A 21,303-nucleotide genomic window follows, 5' to 3' on the forward strand; every position below is an offset into this window, starting at 1 on the left:
ATTGTTAGTTAATAGTGAGAATTGGACCCTAAAATAAAGTGTGACCATATATATATATATATATATATATATATATATATATATATATATATATATATATATATATATATATATATATATATATATATATATATATATATATATTAAAAAATATATAATAAAGAAAATTATTTTGATAGTATTTGGAAAATATGCAATCTTACATCCTTGTATTAGCAGCATGCCTTATTTGACATGAAGTGCCGTCGAACATGCTTTACTCCCAAACAGACCTTGAGATCAGACAGTAATTAATGATCCTCATAGCAAGAAACAGCATTAAACGAAGTGAACAATTTCAGGACTGACAGAGATTATGAAACAAAAATGATTACGGTCATTGTAATAGAACAATAATATCCTGCATACTAAAGTATTAATGTGCTAGATTAAAATAGGCCCATCCATTAGCGCACTGATTTTTCATTTAATCTTTATGGGAAGGAAATAAGATTCATAATCCTTTGATTTGCTAGGAAATGGGAAGCAGAGGAATATCTTTTAATAACCACAGTCTCCTTGACAGCCAAGTCATGCAGTACGCAGAGCTGAGAACAGAGGAAAGCAGAAAGCAACTATTGTTACTGCATGGCAAATATTTGCAGAGTGGTTTGACAGTAAAGATACAGAAAAACACACAAAAAAGGCATATTTGTTTCTGTGAAATTGTGAGGAAAAAAAAATATGTTTTTGAGCGTTCTACAAAGAATTTGGATTAAGTGAGCCTCCCTTGTTCACTTTGTTGGCCTGTCATAGTTTATTTCTCATTTGTTAATGCCGCATTGCACAATATTTATAACAGCTTGACCTTTGAGCTTTACTTAAAGAGTCCAATTTAGACATTTTAGACACTTTTGACATTCATATGGCTAAATATAATCAATTATGCAGCTTCATGTCAACTAACTCTGATTAGAGTATTAGTAAACTCTTAGGTTGGGTTAGTAGAATAAGTTAACATACTTACAAAGTTACTTTAAAATATGTTCTTCATTGGAATAGATTTGGAGAAATGCAGCATTGCTTAACTTGCTCAGCAGTATATCAGTCCATCAATTAACATCTAGTGAAATGGAAAGCTGTGTCATTACAAACACATCTTTAAGGTGTTTTCAATTTAAACTGGCTCCTCTGGCCAAAATAAGAGTCTGTAATCCCTAATAACAGTTTCTCCAGTGAAAAACTCCATATCCTGCCTTATCACACCAAAATCAATCCACATATTTGTTTCGAATTGTTTTGGAATGTTTTTACTTGTAAATGGTGCTTGATTCGAGCATATTTCTCTCCGGATTCAGACAAAGCAACTTCTCCACTGAAGAAAGCAATAATGTGGATAGAGAACTCATATTTTAGCTGCAAGCAACAAATAGAAGTAAAACATTTCTTAATGATTCATTTGTTAATATATATATATTTTCTTCACAAGATGTTAATTGATGGACTGGAGTGGTTTAAATTACTTATTACTTTTATCGGCTGTTTGGACTCTCATTCTGACGGCACCCATTCACTGCAGAGGATCCATTGCTGAGTAAGTGATGTCATGCTACATTTCACCAAATCTGTTCGAATTATTAAACAAACAAATCTATATATTGAATGGTCTGAGTGTGAGTATATTTTAAGCATGTTCATTTTTGGGTGATATATTCCTTTAACCATTCATGAATAAATCAGTTGTATATTAGTATTAATTATATAATTTGTGTTACTTCCTGCATAAGAATACACATGCAGCTAACTAACTAGTGCATGATTCCACAGACAAAAACAAATAAATAATGCTTGAAAAGTGTTTATCTGTAGCTAACATAACAGACTGGACAAATAAAGCCTTAATCTTACGATCTAATTAGCCTTCCATTGTATTACATTTACTAATGCCAATAAGTCTGTTTAAAATATTCTTCTCAGATGGTTAATTGGTGAAAGATTACAGGAATGAATGGGAGCTACAGTATATTTTATGTGAAAATCATAAAGCGAAGTGTACATGTCACAAAACTGTAATGAATAGGTGTACTAAATTTGCATAATGAATTTGTGTGTCTTATGTACAAAATTGTGCAGGTGTCAAGCAAGTCTTTGATTTTTTTTTTAGTGATTTTCACATATTGCCTAGCAGTCACTGACTGTGAAGCCTCCCAAGATAGTTTCTAGTGTGCCCTGGCATTTCTAAATTTTTGAAAGGCCGAGGCAGATGTGAAATTGAGAATTGAATGTTTATTTAACGTCTCAGCACTCTATGTACTGGCAGGAATTTCACAGAGACTGAAAGATATCTCATTAAATCAGTGTATGCCAAGTTGGTCCTTGTGGGTGGGTGCATGTGTGTGTCAGCGGGTGGATGAGTGTGTGTGTGTGTGTGTTTGTGTGAGCGAGTGAGAATGCATTCTCATGTGTTTGTGTGAGTCGTTGAAATGCTGTGCCCACAGTAGACACCTATGTGAGAGTGAACACAACATGAATTAATGAAATGTCAACTCAGAGCATTAAAAATCTATTCACTGCATACAGCTAATAAATTAATTTAGAGGTCCTTTTGCACTTATAACGTATTAATTAGTGGCCTTGGTACATCTGAAAGCATTTTTCCCAGAAAAGTGTGTTAAAGCTCGAAATTATTTGTGAAGAAAACATGATTTAATGAATGTTAATTGGATACCTTTAAACATGACTTTTTTCTTTTCTTCTTTTTTCTTTTTTTCTTTTTTTCTTTTTTGCCATTTAGTATTATACATTAGAGTTAAATTGTGCATATTTTTGCATTATTGAAACACCAGTTTGGACTATGCACACAAGATACATTTGACTGCTAGTTTTTAAAGCTGAGTTTGCTAGATATAATTTTCCAATGAAGTCTTCAATTCTCAAGCATCTCTCTCTCTCTCTCTCTCTCTCTCTATATATATATATATATCTATCTCTTCAATGTTATTATTATTATTTTTTTTCAGACTGTTAAATTCAGCATTTTTCACCTTTATTCCTAAAATATACTTGGTAGGACAGATCAGGTATAATCGTACCAATTAGAAAATGGGAAATGTTTAGCCTAAAGCTATGAGATTTTGCCTCAAACATCTTATTAGGGTTAAAACATGCAAATAAAATGTAGAATTTAATTGAATCAGATAGAAATATAATGCAAACAAAGAAAACACATTTCTTTTTCAGATGAAAAGCAGTGTTTGATAAAGACAACCGATTATATGAGCAAACAAAGCAGATGATCAAAGATGATGATAATGAAAACACATAAAGATACAATAAACTCTAAGAGGTTATTTATTTTATTTTTTATTTTTTTCACAGAATACAATTGATGTATATACTGTCTCATTTTGACAGATATCACTGAAATAAGTGTCCCGAGAAATACAGGAACATTCCTCCTAGACATACCTAGGCTTTGTAAACAGAATTTTTACTAGGCCAATCAGAAACCTAGAAAAAAAAAATAAAAAAAAAAAAAAATAAATATATATATATATATATATATATATATATATATATATATATATATATATATATATATATATATATATATATTATTATTATTATTATTATTATTATTATTATTATTACTATTATTATTATTATTATTATTACTATTATTGTATTTATTTATTTATTATTTTTCTTCTAGGTTTCTGATATATATATATATATATATATATATATATATATATATATATATATATATATATATATATATATATATATATATATATATATATATATATATATATATATATATGGTTGGCTGACGCAAGCTGGGATTTTGATGTGTAGTTGAAGTAAAAAATAAATAAAAAGAAATGTTTGAAATGGCACCTTTTAAACCCAAAAAGACACTATTCATAAATAAAAAAGTAGACAGTTCAACCTTGGACTTGGACATGTTTTGTTTTTTAACAGCTTTGACAGTGGATCATAGTCTACAAAGCATTCTAAAAAAAATATAATCCAAAATAGAAAGTTTTGAAAGTAATATAGTTGCCTGTATCATAACTGGTGCAACCGAATGGTTTTAGAAATCGCATAAATAGATAGCAGGTCAGTTGTGTGTTGCCAAGGGGTTTCTGTCTTGTTTATTTTTATGTTTATTATTATTATTATTATTATTATTTTTTTTATTTTTTTTTTTTTGTATAAATACAATTTGATCCAGAAGGTCCAACTTCTTGTTAGTCATTATTGTGGAAGGATCATGAAAGGATAAAATAAACACTAAAAAGCAATTAAAACGCATAAGGGAAGCGATGGATACCAGAAGATTTCCAATGAATATCCCTTGGCGTACAGATAAATTAATAATGAAAATACAAAATGAAAGTATGTCACAGTTGTAAATCTATCAAGAACAGGCCTTCCTCCAAAGCTGAAGATGGAGACTACTGAGGGGCACCACCAAGAGACAGCTGTGAGGGAGTTACAGTTTCAGTGGCTGGAGAGACTGTGAATACAATGCTGCTGTCTGGGTTCTTCACTGGTTACAGCTTCATAGGAGAGTGGCAATGAGAATTCACTGTAAAAATAATGTCAGGTGACATCTCATCTACTTTTTCGCCAGAAGGTATGTGGGAGACCAGCTGGAGGAAGATTATCTGGAAACCCGACCAGACCAAAATTGAGCTTTTTGGCCATGGTTATAAATGTCAAACACTCCACACAACATCCCCACAGTAAAGCATGGTAGTGGATGCTTTTCTGCAGCGGGGCCTGGAAGGCTTGTTAGGGTAAAGGGTAAATAAATGAATGCAGTAAAATACAGGGAAATCCTGGAGGAAAACCTGATTTGTGTTCCTGCACGCCAATGACCCCAAGCACAGAGAACAAAGCTACACAAGAAGGCTTAAAAACAACTATTTTAATGTCCTTGAGTCCAGATCTCAATCCAAATGAGAATTTATGGGTAGATAACCATGCAACCTGAATGAACATGAGGAGAGTTGCAAGAAATAATGTGGAAAAACTGCAGTGGCCAGTGTGTAGATGATGAAGAATTATGTGTACAGAATTATGCTATACAACAGGGGTTTTGAGCATTGTTAAATTAAGAGAATTCACAAATTATATGTCCTGTGAACTGCAGGAGCACCAATGTGATGTAGAGTACACTCTGGAGAGTTATGCAATGACCTCATGGGTACTAATAACATACACAGCTCACTTTACAAAACATTCCTTGCAGATATGAGTTTTGCACAATATGATCAGGAATCTTAACTGTAATGTTGACCACATTAATTTATTATTATTATTATTATTTTTTTTTTCTAATAACCATTAGTTGACCACGGCTCCTTGACAAGAGTTATGTGGGCAGAATTAAGTGACTTTACAATGAAACTGTGCACTGACTAAAAATATCTATTAATTATGTCTTAGTCTTTTATTGTTTTCGTCAGTTGCACAGAAATTAAATTAGCATGCACAGTCTATGTGCAGGTTCTGTCACCTTCTCATACTTTCTCTATCCCCTGTAACTTCTCTGCCATTCACACTCACTGCATAAGGACTTCATGACCCACTTTTAAAAAACTCATTCTCTAACACCCCTGACATTCCCCACCACATGATCGCTTCACCTTCTCTGTTACTAACCTCATTTGAGACTCGGACAAGAGCATACTCCAGCTTCTCACCAAATAATGTGCAACCACCCTTTCCAGGTTTATATCTAACCTGGATAATATGTCCTAGCAAGTCATCTGGAAAAGCTCACACCCTTCACTGAAGTACGACAGGAATCAGTACTTGAACCCCATCTCTTCTCCGTCAGCACTGGATTGCTCAAAACCATCATCCAATCGCAGAGCTTCTTTCCCACTTCTATGCTGAGGACTCTCAATGGTACATCTCATTCCTCCCTCTGCATCTGCAATCTCAGGGTATATCGTTGTATGACCCTTTGTCACATTCTACTGGATGGCTACTCTTCACCTGAAACTCATTCTCCTAGGTAAGATCTCCCACAACAGATTTTTCATATGAATGGCACAATTTAATGACTCCAGGTGCTGCTGTCACCACTTGTCTCCAGCTTGTGGTAAACCAAGATGACAAGTTCTTCTGTAGACTACATAACAACTCCTTGGCTCAGCAGGTTACTCTATATATACAGTGGGTAAGGACAGTATTCAGACCCCTTACATTTTTCACTCTTTGTTATATTGCAGCCATTTGCTAAAATCATTTAAGTTCATTTTTTTCATCATTAATGTACACACAGCACCCCATATTGACAGAAAAACACAGAATTGTTGACATTTTCTGCAGATTTATTACAAAAATAAAAACTGAAATATTTAAAACTGACATACTTTGTTTGACATAAAATGTTTGGCATTTTATTCATTTAAACTAACAAGCTGTGGACATTTACTTGGATATTCTGATGTCTTTCCATGACTCGAAATATGTTAATGTATTAATCTGTAACAGTTATAGTTGTTCAGTTTTGACGTACTGTATCCAGGGGTGTTATGCACTAATTTGTCTTGAGGGGTCACAAGTTGGGGGTTGTTGCGTTATGTGACACTCAGCCACAGCAGCATTTTTTTATTTATCATGAAATATCTTGATTCTCACCTTTATAGATTATATTGATCTACAGTATGATGGTCAAAGAAACCTAATAATGTAATCTATTAACTATGCATAAATCCTGTCTGCTTCCTCAATTAACAGATATGAGTGTCATGTCATATCAAATTTTTTAATACGACTGAGTTTATATTTAATATAAATTTAACATTGAAAATGTATGTGAATAAAAACATTGCAAGTTAGGCTACTTATCATAACACTTTCATTGAACAGAAAGAGAGCAAAGTACATTTACATTATAAAAATAAAAAAAAACATTTCCACTAACAGTCTAGTTCAAGCACTCTCAAAAACTCCCATTAAAATCACTGAAGCTATTTACACTGTGAAATTAACATCGTACAGATCCGTATGAATATTTGCGTTGTTTCTGATGACATTATTTGCCAGAAAGAGGTATTCTGTAAGCAAGTGAGTGAAGAAAACACCGGCATTTTAGCAATGACTCATCTGAACATCTCTGATTGGTCATTGCATTCATAAACTCAACAGCATCGTGTGTGTTTGTTTAATGTTTGTTTAAGATTTGAATTTAGCAGCAGTGTGGTTGTATTAAATAAAGGAAATATTAATCAGCTATTTTGTTCTTTTGAAAGCTGCATTAAAAAACCACTTTGCTCAAATATCTGAGGGGGCACGTGCCCCTTCACTTTGAATGGTCATGATGTCTCTGACTGTATCTTTTGAAGGATGCAACTGGATTGTGAAAGAACTTCAGAACACACTTCTTTACGTAAGTCACATTAATTAATTTACTCATGGATTAAAGTATATTTCAGTGTGTTTACAGGAACATACACTCAGATACTATATTTTGAATTGGGTTTTGTTCTTTTTAAGGACAGACTGAATAGCTTGAAGTTTAAACTCAGTGTCTTGCTGTCATTCTTTTTGGACATTCTTTTTTTTATTTTTTTTATTTAATAACTTATTCCTTATATTTATCTCAGTCAGTGTGGGATTTTTATGGGTCAGATGGATAATACAGTGGATCAGACAACGGTCGAGGCGAGTTAGAGTGTGAAAGATCTTAGATTCTGACCCTGTGTAATATAAAGGATTTTTCCCATGCATCACAACAGAAGCATCAGTACATGACATGCATGAGAGACTTGTATGAAAGTATCCTTTGCTGCATTTCTTTTTCCAGTTGATGAAAGGCTTTCATACAGTGCAACAGATTCCCCCATTACATTACGTTTTTCATCAAATGTAGCCTTGATTTGCTACACTTGATGAGGCCTTGCTTTGCAACATTTATGTGGTTTCTACACTTTATTGGTTACTTTTTTCTACAAATGTGCATGACACACACACACACACACACACACACACATATATACACATCATGCACAAACACCTGTATTTGTGTGTGTGTGGGGGGGGGGGGGTGCATGTATCTATATATTATTATTATTATAAAAAATATATATATTTGTAAATAATATTCTGTGTCTTGGAATAATGGGAATTTATGTTAATAAAATAATAAAAGGAATCAATGTACACAAAACTGTTAGAATTTAAGATGACAACTCATAAAACAAAGATTACTAATTATTTTGAAGACTTGCCTATTGGATATGTATAAACTTGTTTCTAATGTATAAAGGATGTGAATCATTGCTTTATTTAATCATTAAATAATATTTTCCTCTGTAAATTGAATCCATGATTTCAGAGGAGGATTTAGGAGCAAACACATAAAATGATCAGTATGTTAACAGAGAACTGAAATGTTTAAAAAGTATTTTATCAAGTGTTTATTTAGTTTTCCTTGACTGCTAACACACAATTCATGAAACAATTCACCATTTTCGCACAACTAACAACATGACTAGAGCTCTGCAGATACAGTAAAATTCTGGAATATACTGTACTGTCAGTTACTGTAAATAAATAAGTAAATACAGCATCCAGTGCCAAGTTGCATTACAGTATTGGTAATATCCTTTTATGTGATACTATATCAGTTTCTTAGTCTTCAAATAATGAGAAAGATCCAAATTGCCTATCACAGCTTTGCTGATGATATCCAGAGTTACCTTACCTTATCTACAAATGACTACAGCCCATGCATTGATGAAACCAACAGCAAATTTGAACTTGTGTGAAAGCAGGTGAAATCTGTCAAAATGTTTGAGAATTGTGTCTTTGTTTTCGAGAACTCTGCGAATGGTTTGGAAAAATTTGCCGAAGAATCAGTTATAGTGTGTTAGCAATACGAGAAACGTAATATCACAAAAGATCAATATCATGTGTAAGTAATAGAAGAGTGGGGCTTAAAATGGCTCTGGGTCTTGGGTATGATGATAGGTGTATCTTTTATATTCACTGTTCAGTACATCAGTGTGCTGTGTTACATAAGAGATCACACAATAGAACGTCTCTTCTCTCTCTTATCGTGATTCTGAAGTCAGATGTGTATAAAAATTGAATTGACAGACACGGAATGCAAAAACCAGTGACATTTGAGGAACCTTTGATTTTGTGACAACGTAATTTGCAGGGTTTTTGACTGCTCCTCAGGGAAGATCCCCTGCCAGTGCCTTGCATTATGTTCCACAAGCATGTGACCGTATATATATATATATATATATATATATATATATATATATATATATATATATATATATATATACTTGCAGGATTGTGCTGAAATGTTCTGTAGTTCTTATGTAGAATAAAAAAATATTCAATCTATCTATCTATCTATTTGAATGATCATCAAAGCTGCATTTATTTAATAAAAATATTTTAATTATACAGTAATTATACAGCTTTTTTTTATCAGCCATTACGCTAGTCTTAAGTGTCACATCATCATTCAGAAATCACACCAGAAATTACTGATTCAAAGATATTACTCATCGATTACATTGTTGTTTTTTTTCACTGATATAAAAATAATCTTGTCAGATGAAGTGTCAGTTTGAATCTACCCATATTAAATACTGCCTGAAAAATGTAGACTTGTGCAGCCTGCATGTTTCTGCTACGCTATAGCAGACCGTCCTCTCCATTTGAACTTAGGTTGAGTCTCACATTTGTGGCTCAAGGCACCTTTGACTGGTAACAGCTTCTCTTTGGATATGAAAGTGTCTGTTAAGTCAGGTGTGAGGCTCACAGGTGATTAACCACTCATATGGCAGGTCTGGGTTTGGGAGCCGGGCAGAACTAACAATACTGCTGATCCCTGTGGGCCAATTAGTCTTTTAAGTTCTCATGTGAAATGCCTTCATGAAAATATGGAAAATACAAGGCTCTGGCGGAATATCCGGCTCGTGGGACATCTTTCGGACCAGTGCTGCTGGCTCTTATGACAAGCACCTCATAGATTGGTCCAGAAAGCTAGTGAGATTTAGGTATGGAACTCTATACTTTATTAGGTATAGAACTTTTTATAACATGTAGCCCTCATTAATTAAACTTTTTGCCTTCTAAAAGATCCAACTGCTTTTATTCTTCCAGGTAATCACTGAATTCTGAACTTCATTTGACTTTGCCTTTTATATATTGCTGCATATGTGTGTCAAAGATACAGAAAGTATGTGTTAATGAGAGCTTGTTGTCATTATCCCCATAGTCTTCCTGAGAAAATAGGACACCTGTTCCGCTCCTCCCCGGTGACGGGTTCTCAGTGAGTAATAAGTTAGTGGGAAAGTTTGTCCAGCGTGACGTGGCCTTGGATCATGTGTATGTGTGTTCTTTGCAGAGGGTGAGTGGGCAACTCTGGCGAATTAGCTGAAACACAAGAGAAAAACAAGTGGAGCGTGTAAACTCACTGGCAGCGCTCATGAAAGGGACAGTTCTTATCTTCCAGCACTATTGTGCTGGAATGCTTTTGTGGAATGGAGAATCTCATCACTGTGGGCCGAATGTAGGAGTTGGCCTCGACTGGCTTGTATTTATCTAAAAAACAGTTATATTATACACTCACTTTGATCTCTACTGTATTGGGAGCTTGTGAATCAGAGGAATTCGCTTGGGCTGAATATATCATTGGATGTAAAACCATTCTTTCCCAGAAAAGACAGTTATCCATATATTAAGGACAATTATGTACTGAAAATGTGTAGGAAATGCAAGGGTACAACATGAATAATGGCTGTACAGGCTTATAGATCAAAGCAATTTACAAGACAATGTATGACTAATAAAAAGAAGAGTTCAAATTATATTTGTTGTCATACAATATGGATACACAATGCTTAAACTGCATCACTCACAATCTATGAAATGCAAAATTGATATTAAGAGAAGTGTTACTCTGAAAGGTAACCATTAGTAGTTTCTCCAAGGCTACAATACATCTACATTAATCAGGATAAATGTAAAGCCCATTATCCATGAAGCATGTTTTATTAGATTCTTCTGGTTTTAACCCTTTGTGAAACCCTTTTTACTTAACACTTAAAAAAAAAAAAAAAAACAGGAAGTATCAGGGTATGTTTTAAAACAGTGTTTCTGACTTTTGTTTGCTCTTCGTCCACATTCACATTTTAAGTTTTTACCAAAAGTTACAAATGTGCTGTGCATGCATAAAACATCATAAATGCTAATTTTGGTGATACCATGATAAAGTCATCATGCTATTCCTCTGACACTGTCATTTTTATTTGCAAAATATGCCTCCACTTACTGTGTGCGTCCAGGTCAACATTTCAAGTATGGTATTGCTGCGGTACAGTTGTGAGTAAATATTCTTTATACAGTATACAATAACATGGTACAACTTTCTGTATGTGTAATATGCATCACATGGCTAAATGTGAATTCATGAATACTTCTGTTTTCATAGTGCACACTTCAATGTAAAAACCATGTTTCCTAATGTATCCATTATATAGAGCTTTGCTTGACAAATCACTGATGCGTTTTCAAAGTTATCCGGATTAATACCCTAATTTAAGTGTTTAGTTGTAATGCAAAATGTTTTCCTTTGCAGCAGCTGATGTGTTTTCCAACTACTACCAGTGGTGCTATCATTTAAATATGTTGCCTAGCAATACAACCTCTCTATTAAGTTGAAAGATTTTTAAGGACATTAAGTTTTAGGAAGGCCAATTAGCTGCTGTTCGTTCATTTTGTTAGTGATATTTGGCAATTATACTGTCAGACTCCCACAATCTGAAAATGTGGCTCAGAATATGCATGTTGCTATGCATCTGTGCAGCTCCTCAGTGGGAAAAACAAGGGATGGCCAAGCTTTGATCAAGTGCGCAGCTATCAGGTTTGTGTCTTTAAGACTCCCATCCTTGAAAGAGATACCCGGCTCCCATACGGTGTGCATTAGCAATTTAGATCTGACAGAAGTATTCTTCTGGATTTTGCATCTCAAAGGCATGCTTCTAATTTTTAAACCATGCACGAAATGAAGTCTTTTCAATGAGCAATTTTCATTTCATTTTGGAGGGTTTCTGTCTATGTAGCCGTCTGTCTGTGCAGTGACTATGCAGAACTAAATCTTCGTGGCTCATCAGATGCAAACTATTCCTCCGTCCATCTCCCATTCATTAATCTAGTGGCAATTGACTATAGGTCTTTTTCAAATTCTTTTATCACAGGGAAATGCTTCTCATAAAATCTGCAACCAGACGTTCTATTGATCATTCTAAATGTTAATGTCCTTTTTGCATGGCAATCAAATATGTCATTATTAAACCAGCAATAAAACATGTAATATTGTAATGATATTTACCAACAGCTGTTCGGCTGCTCTTACAATAGGCAGAAATCGCCACCCTTTACGTTCCTTGGCACTGGAAATCTATTGATCCTCCAGCAAGAACAAAAAAAAATCAACACAAAATGTCATGAGACATGCTCCCTAATGATGTTTTTGAACTAAAAGGGCAATAACAATGCCAACATTGCCCCCTTCAGTGCATGATACATCTTCTCTTCATACAAAGGCAAGCACACAACAAAATCTCCACTGGCAAAAGAAGAAAAACAGCAGCTCTTGGATTTCCATTGCCTGATTTGCAGAGGGTCTGAGCTTTCGGTTATTGTACTGTAATGCTCAATAAGAGAAAATCTCAAAACCCTGCCCCGGCGTAACCTTGTTCTCAAAGGAAAGAAACTGGTAAATATTGAAAGGTGTTCTAAGATGAACGTTGATGTATGAATGTTAAAATACAAACCAAACAAAAATGTTTTAAATCATATGCTGCAGTTTTTAAAGTAAACATTTATTTATGGAGTAGTTACCTTATGGTTGTAATTAATCATTTTATGGATTATTGCATTTTTTAAATGCATTTCTAAAGAAAAAAAAACTATTGCTAAACAGTAAATAGCTTAAAGTGTTAAAGTTATATTATTTTGTGGTGTGGCCTGTCTGACTATTTGCAGGGGAAGTAGGCTAATACTAGACCAACAAAGACAACAGAAAAAAACTGTATTGCTGTGAAGATAGATATTCTTTGTTAAACCTTTAGCTGATATCAACATTTGTATAATGACTCGCTTTGCCACAACCCCTAACATTGAGAGAGTAACACTAGAAAGACCGGGTGTAAATGTTACCATTAATAAACGCTAATATGTCTTCATTTGTCATCCAACACATGAGAAACCAATGTTTTTTCTCTGCCAACAACAGTCTGTCCAAGTGGCAGGGGGTGTTTGTGAAAGCTGTGGTGCCATGACGAGATTGTCTCCCATAATTGCTTCGTTAAAAGCATTTGCTTTGTGTATACTAGAGTAATTAAGCAGTTGGAATTTTACATTACACAAGTGAAAATTAACAAAGAGCACATCTGGGTGTCCCTTAGGTTTAGTCATTAAAAAGCCCATTATTTTTTAAATTACTTTTTCAATCTTTTGGCTCCTTTAATCCGGGACTATTTCCCAATAGGCAGCTCCCGTTCCTTGCGTTTGAATGACTCCTGTTGGAAAGTTGAACATTTAGAGATCTGATCGCCCAAACCAGCTGTGTTTCTCCCAGCCAAAGCCCATTTCTAAGACAAACAAGGCTTTTATAGTCTGGGAGCTGACTGTCAACAGTGAAAAAAAGCTGTGTCTGTGTGCCGTGAATGACTCATCAACTGCTACGCCGAACTCTTAGCACCTCACAGCACTCAGCTGAAACTTTGCTCGCAGGGGCCACTGGTTCAAGCTTTGCGGTTCAGTTTGCCTCTTGATAAACCCAACTCAATTTTGCATGCATTACACAATGATTAGCCAGCCTGTAGAGTGAGACCTATTTCAAGAGAGTAGGAAAACATAAACTCTCAGTCAGATCTGAAAAATGTTGCTAGACTTTCCAGTTATTAGAGAGAAGGACCTTTTTGAACCATCAATAAATCAACAGTGCATCTAATCAAACCTAATGCTTGTTTTAGGGTCGGCAGCTACGAAACCGATGATTTGTTTTCTCTTCCATTGTTTTTCCCAATTAAAAAGATAATTCTAACCATGGTAATGCACACGAATCATGGTTCACAAGTCTTTATGGCTTCTATGCAAACTGCAGTAGATCCGTATAGTTTGAGTCCAATTTCAGGACCTGCCTCCTAGACGTCTTCATGATGTCAGAAGATATATTACCATTTAGGCCCTATGGATGCTGGGGCAGCCTATCTTTGGTACTGGCACAGTGCATGAAGTTTTGTGATCCAGAGAAAAGACACTCTCTGCAAGTTGCAAGAGTTTCCTGCATGCCACACAAAGCTCTTTCAACTTCCTTTGTCTGCAACTTAAGATTTTTTTTTTAGTGACAGTCCTCTAGATGATGGTAATTTTGAATATAGGAGTGATGTGCACTAAGTGGTGGTCTGATCTGTCTTAGGAAGCACAGCAACAGAGTTAAATGCCACCTTGATGTTGGCATTTCATCGACCTAGACTTTGGGAGAAGCTAATGGGAGTTGGAGTTGAAGCATTCAAATTTCCACAAAATGAATGCAATTAGGTGCTCCAGTGCCTTTCGTTGAGAGCCATTATGCGCTTAAAGCCATTTTTGAGTTTTGGGTTTACAAAATGCAAATAGAACTTAATTCATCCTCATGTCCTTCCAAAGTCTTTTCTTCATGTCCAAAACACAAATGAAGGCATTTTAATAAAACCCAAGAGATGTCTGTCAATGAGATGTCTGCTTTATTGAAAGTATAAGCAACCAAAGCTTTGCAAAAAAATTTGCAAGTACAATACGAGATTGTAAATGCAATCCATAAGAATCAATCTTCTTATCAGTCATTCAAAGACAGGCAATCCCTTTATACGATTATTTAAAATGTAATTTAGGCTTCTGATGTAAACTCTGATCAAGTCACATATATAATGCACAGCAAGAAAGGTAAGCTGAAACTCAACTGTGTTTGTTTGTCACTCTACAGAGTTTGTGGTTCAACCTCGAAGTTGTCATTTTCGTACTTAATTCAAACTTTTTTTATTTCATATTTGTTAAATATTCTGTGCCCTAGTTGTTATGTTGTGCCTGGAGTGTAAAACTAATGTATGCGTTCCCAGTTTCAGTTGTAGCATTTGTCATGATGCAGTGAAACTTACCAAACTGTGCAGATGTCACTTTTGGCCAAGTGGTCATACCAGGCTTGCAGTCATTATTCCTAGTAGTCCGTAATTTAATAAATCACTATGTAGCAGATTATAAGAATTATTATTTGTTGTTTTGTAGGTTTTAGAGAAAATAGCCATGTGGAAGGAGCAATGCAAACAAGTAGAATATTGTTAAAATGGCTAAATCTGGTCAGTCTGTTTTGGATATTGCTTATGTGCTGGATGTGAACTTTCACAATGTCCACGTAATAATTTTAAAGTACAGTGAGAGCACTACCGTGCAGAATCTGAAGTGCTGTAGCTGGTCAAGGAAGAATAGTGAGCATATTTTAAAGGATGAAAATCACCTGAACGGGAGAATGGAAGCTGTAATCAAAAACATATGAGCACCAACAAATCTTAAGACTTTATGAAAAGGAATTAAAATGTAGGCTATATAGTTACAAAGAAAAAATGTGTAATTAAATTACAATTACTTTTGTAAATGTTAACGATTACAAAGTGGATTACATTTGAATATCCACACATATACAAATTTAATTGATTTCTTTCCCAAATTGCACTGACTATTCTGAGACATAATGGCCCCATAATTTCTGCAATGTGGAGACACTGGTTTGTAGAATCCAGTCATATTTTTTTTATATAAAAACAGAATTCCTATAGCCCAACACGGATAGAATATGCTACATTTTGGACAAATAAATCAAAAGTAGGAGAGTACACTTGAATCACTTAGTGTCTGTGATTATTAAGCAACAAAAAGATAATATATGAATCCTGCACGTTCTGTGTTTCTTTGGAAATTAGGCGCGGATTGGCTATTGGGAGAACCGCAACAATTTCCGGTGGCATAGCAGGCAATTTGGCCCACTATTTTTATACTGTTATTGTACAATTGCCTGCCTAAAGTACTAAAGCTATTGTTTCCAAATCCACCATTCGATAATGAAATCTCTAATAAATGACGAATCGTTTAGTTATGACTGGCAATGCTTCAGCTCGTGCACTCTCCGCACCTCTGCCAAACGTTTTGGATCAGAGTAATCAATGAGAGAGTGTCACAGTCTTCTGTCTTTCTGTCACTGTCTTCTGTGAGTGTTGTGTTTGTTTGGTGTCATGTGCTTTTGTCCTGTCTCTTTTCTTACCCCGCCTATCTTGTTACCTCATCATTGTTTTAGTTGCTACACCTGTGTTTCTCCCTTGCTCCCGGACTCATTTACCTTCACTCTGTCCTGTCTCTCAATCACACACACAGGTGTTGCTCATTGTCATGGACTATATATTCTCGTCTCACACACCACTTACTCTGGCTGTATTAATTGTTACTGGTTACCTGTGTCTTGCAGTTGCTTCTGATCTTGTCCTGGATCTTTTTTTTGTCTTGTTTGCTTTTTGTTTCATTTATATTAAAGTAATTTCTTCCCTGCATTTGGACCCAGACCCTGTTTCTTCTTGGCGCCCTTCGCCACACTGTGACAGAAGCACATGGCACCAAACACAACACAACACTCACGGAAGACAGTGACAAAGACAGAAGACTGTGACAGAGAGAGGCTGCATCTGAAAAATGTTGCCTTCAGAAGATTCATTCCAAGGGTAGGAAGGCACTTGCACGTCCGATTTCAATGCTAGCTTCAGTTCCTGTCTCCTGAAATGCGTTCATCTAGCAGATTTTTAAAAGGCAGCATAAATGTATCCTTCGCTGCCTTTGATATCCCACAATCCTGTGCGTTTCATTCTGTGACAGTAAAGCCAAAAAATAAAGATGGCGTCTGAAAGTTAAGGTAGGTGGTCAGTTTGTGTAACTGTATGTTTCCCACCTTTTTATGGAGTTTCTAGTGATACATTTTTTACAGAAATGAAATATCCACTTAGTTGTCACCAAAGCTCTCTCTATTTTGCTGTAGATCATTAAACCATTAAGCTGCCTGCAAAGTCACTGCCTGATACGGCAAGTCACCTGCCTAAGTTTTGGATGCAGCCAGAGAGAAGTGGACTGTGGAAGCGCACATGTGGAGCAGGGAAGCAAAACTTCAGGGTTTCAAGTGCAGGTCAGTTTCATCTGTACATGTGCTATTGTAGTTTTGTCTTCGTTTACGTAGTTAAGCAACAGCAGCCCATTGCTCATACAGCCATCACTCAAAATACTGTATAGAGGACATCATTATTATGTAATATGACAGTAGTAATTTAGCAGACAAATAATCATATTTTATAATAGGTTTAGGGGGAGCTAGGGCAGACAACACAACCCTTATGAAAATTAACGATGATTTTACTACAAATCCAAAAGACAATGGTTACTAATGTTGAACCATGGTAACAGCAAATTAGCCACAGTTTTTGCTACTCTAACCGTAGTTTAACCATGAAATTTGTTTTAAAAATAAATACAAATGGTAATGCATTTGCCAAAAAAAATAAATAATAATAATTACTGTACTTTTACTGTAATAAAAGCATGGTTAATTTGTGTAGGGGAAAAATGTCTCATGTTCAGTTATGATTTTTCCATAAATATATTGTAGTGATGTACTAATTTTGACATGTAGGCAATTTATAAAGAATAGTTTTGATAAATCTTGACTATTAAAGTCATGAGAGAGATAGATATCAGGGCAAAATAAAGAGACTGAAAAGAAAAAATGAAAGCGAAAGTGAAGTTCAGGAGAGCCTTCAGGATGTCCCCAATCTAAAGATTAAAAGCTTTATTTTTATGTGAGGTCCATACAAAAAATAGGGTTGTCCATGTTTTAGAATTTGTGGTTTGTATGAGTGTGAGGTTTCCCGCCCTGAAATTTTTTCCCCAGTCCGCCCCTAGTGGAAATGAATGGTGCAGACATGTGGTTTCATTTGTTACACTCAGGCCTACTGAAGCTTGCACTGTTTTCTGCCTCTGCCTCATCAATATATTTGAGTACATGAACAAACAATCTCTAGAAATCCTCTGAATCACTTAATGAGCATTTTACTTATTTTGAGAAAACTATTGTCATATCATATACAAAGAGCTATGTTCAAAAAGACACCTGACTTTGATCTGTGTGATGCACCTGTTTGATGTCAGCTGATCATTTGTTAAACTTTAGTCTCTGATGAGATCTGTGCAAGTCGTGACATTTACATTATGTAGGTTTCCCTTACTGTATAAGACACACTTGGTTAGCGCAAGGTTAGCCATGGCGTCTTGTACGCTGAAGATATTTGTTTCTACATTGTCTGTTGATGGATAGTATTGTATTGTTTTTTTTTTTAAGCATTGTTTTGTTCAATTCAGTTTCTTCCCATCTTGATATTCACACAACTTTAAATTGTTATGTCTCATTATATTCCTAGACGAACCATGATTAATTAACTTAGGTGTAACATGGTAGATGAACTTTTAATTTGCAATCCTGTGCTTTAACAGTAATGCTTTCTGGATTGCACTATTTTTTCTTCACAGTGTCAAGTTCACCTCCATTCCTCTGGCTGCTCTTGCCCACCCTGCTGTCTGGCAAACTATATGAAAACTACCTAGTGTCCATCTTTCACTTTCGTTTTAAGTTCTTTTGCTACCCAATGTCATTGCATTAACTTAAACAGCTTTTTCAGCTTCAACAGATGTGCAAACAAAGACCCATTCTCTATTTCCAGCTTACTCTGTTTGTAAAATTGGTACGATCACCAGCCTTTGGATCTGTTGGATTAGGTATATGGCCCAACGAAGTCCATGTGCATCTTTAAAATGCCATTTAAAACACCGCTTAAGAGCTGAATATTTATCCATGGATTTCATTATTTTTTATTTTATTTATTTGTGTGTGAATTCTATTGAAAGTTCTTAACCCTAATGTTCTGTATGGGGTTTAAGAAACCTAAATGTGATTTTAATATAATATCAGTTGTTCTCGCTGAATACAATTTAAATGCAATTCTACATGCACTGCAACCAGATATTCAGATTTTATTTCTTTTTTGTATACTTTGTGGTAAAACGGAATGAAAAAGCTAGTAAGTTCTGTAATGGATTTAAATGTGCTTACAATAATTTAAAGCAACATAAATGGTTAATAGCATCAACGACACCTCAGCAGAACATGAAGGTTAACTAATGTGTTGAGTTAGTTGAAATGTCAGCACGTACGTTGTGTTCTAATTACTATTTTTTGGCGTAGACTGTGCTGATAATTCAGGACCTACTTTGTGGATGATGACTCAATGCCGTTTCAAATGCTTAGGGATTACAAGACTTCTGGCTTTGTATTGCTGCAGGCTAGCCAGAATGCATTTATGATATTACACCCATCCCAAGACTGTACTCATATCAGTTTACCACAGCATGTCTTTGCATACTTTGCCAAAACACTCTCGGTATCAAGTTGGGGCTCAAAATACCAGCGTGAATATAAATACAAACAACTAAGAAACAAAACCTTTGTCCTTTAGTCAGAAATTAGCAGTGACAAAAGCTTATGCATCAGAGTACCACAAAGATTTGCTTTTCAGTTTCAGAAACCTTGTGCAGCATGCTTTCTTTGCTGTAGATTCAGTTTAGTTGTGTGTTTCCAGTAGGAGAGCACTGTTCTTGTAAGAAAGACTCTTAGATTGTGAGAAACCACAGTCTATAGACACAACAGTTGCTGCTTCAATTGCTCTGTTCTCACACATTTTATCACACTGCCAAACGGCCTCATGCTGAAATCCTGAAATTGAGGTTTAATGGTTGCCATGTCAACAATGGATTTACGGTTTTTATTCCTGCCCCCAGGGGTGCCCGCCTCAAACAAAATAAATATCACTTAAGAATAAGGTTGAACATGTAACTAAGCGTGAAAGTTGATGGATGCAAAGTAGGTAGAAGAAAATTCTGCAGCCTGGGCTTTTAATGTTATCTTTAATGTTTTGCCCCTGAGTAATTCACTTTTAAATTAGACATTAATTTATTTGCAAAAATTAATTTGTTATTTTAACCTCTTGATTTAGTTAATCACATTAAATTCAACATTAATTTATTTGGCAAAATTCATTGCTATTGTTTTAACCTTTTGATTAAGTACATACAATAATGTTTAATTTGAATATTGCTTACATTACTGAAATCAGATGTAGCATCAGGTATTAGAAGCTCGTCAGATTCTCATGGTCTCCACGAGGTCAAATCAATCCATGTGACAGCTCTCCTGTGATGTAATGAAAGCATCTTGTATTGTAGTTATTTCTATAAATCCTCTTACATACGTAAAACATTAATGCTTATTCTTTTTTTCCTACGTCATTTTGACATACCAATTCTATACAAAAAAGGTTCATAAAGAAATACAACACCGAAAAATTATATGTCAAGGTCTTTAAATTCTACTTCATTTTTCCAACCACCTCATATAATTTCTGTCACCACTTTTGCATTCTTCAATAAAAGTTTTGCATTCCCCTCAGAATATGTGCTATTTTTTTGTCAGTTTAGAACCCAAAATTTGCAAGCATCTGTCAAGTGTGTCAAGGTAATGCTATTTGGGACTCTGCACTTTTGATATTAATTTGGCAGGAACTTTCAGGCTTCCTTTTGCGTTGAGAATGTGGATTACAATAGGTTATAACTGCATGTAAGTAATCGCTTGATTTTGTTGTCAGCAACCCCTTCAATCATGACTTATTCACCTTGAGTACCTTAGCGCTTTTATAAAACCGCTACCACACTATATATATATATATATATATATATATATATATAAACCAAAAGTGTATGTATTGATGTTACTTTTGTGAAGTAAGTTAATTAAATGCTGTCATTCTACTAAAACTATTTTCTGAGTATTGTGGCCAAGTAGTGCACAACACAGAAACTTTACAACACAATGAAATCGCATTATGCTAATTTGGAGTTGCGGCTTGTTTTCATTGTGTGAAACACATAATACATGGAGCAGTTTTGACACTGCATTATAATATTGCTAAGGGTGTTGTGCAGTGATATACCAAACTGTTGGATGAAGCTTTCATAGCCATGCTTGATGCTTTCTTGTTTAGCCATGCAGTCTCTATATATTCTTAAATGGTGGTCACAGGGAGCCATAGGCACACCTGACATTGTTAGGGTGCTTTCAGGCCTGTAGATGGATCGCTTTGTTCCGAAACAGGG

The 21,303-nt window shown here is 35.0% G+C and overlaps 1 long non-coding RNA gene across 1 annotated transcript; it reads left to right on the top strand.

Annotated features, from left to right (window-relative positions):
- Window positions 1-16,702: 16,702 nt before the first annotated feature.
- Window positions 16,703-19,022, top strand: LOC113114520 (uncharacterized). The gene is made up of 3 exons (XR_003293755.1): window positions 16,703-16,966; window positions 17,090-17,233; window positions 18,628-19,022. It is a non-coding gene; the product is annotated as an uncharacterized LOC113114520 (long non-coding RNA).
- Window positions 19,023-21,303: the final 2,281 nt, after the last annotated feature.

This window comes from Carassius auratus, chromosome 14 (genome assembly GCF_003368295.1).
Source record: "Carassius auratus strain Wakin chromosome 14, ASM336829v1, whole genome shotgun sequence".
NCBI classification, from domain to species: Eukaryota; Metazoa; Chordata; class Actinopteri; order Cypriniformes; family Cyprinidae; genus Carassius; species Carassius auratus.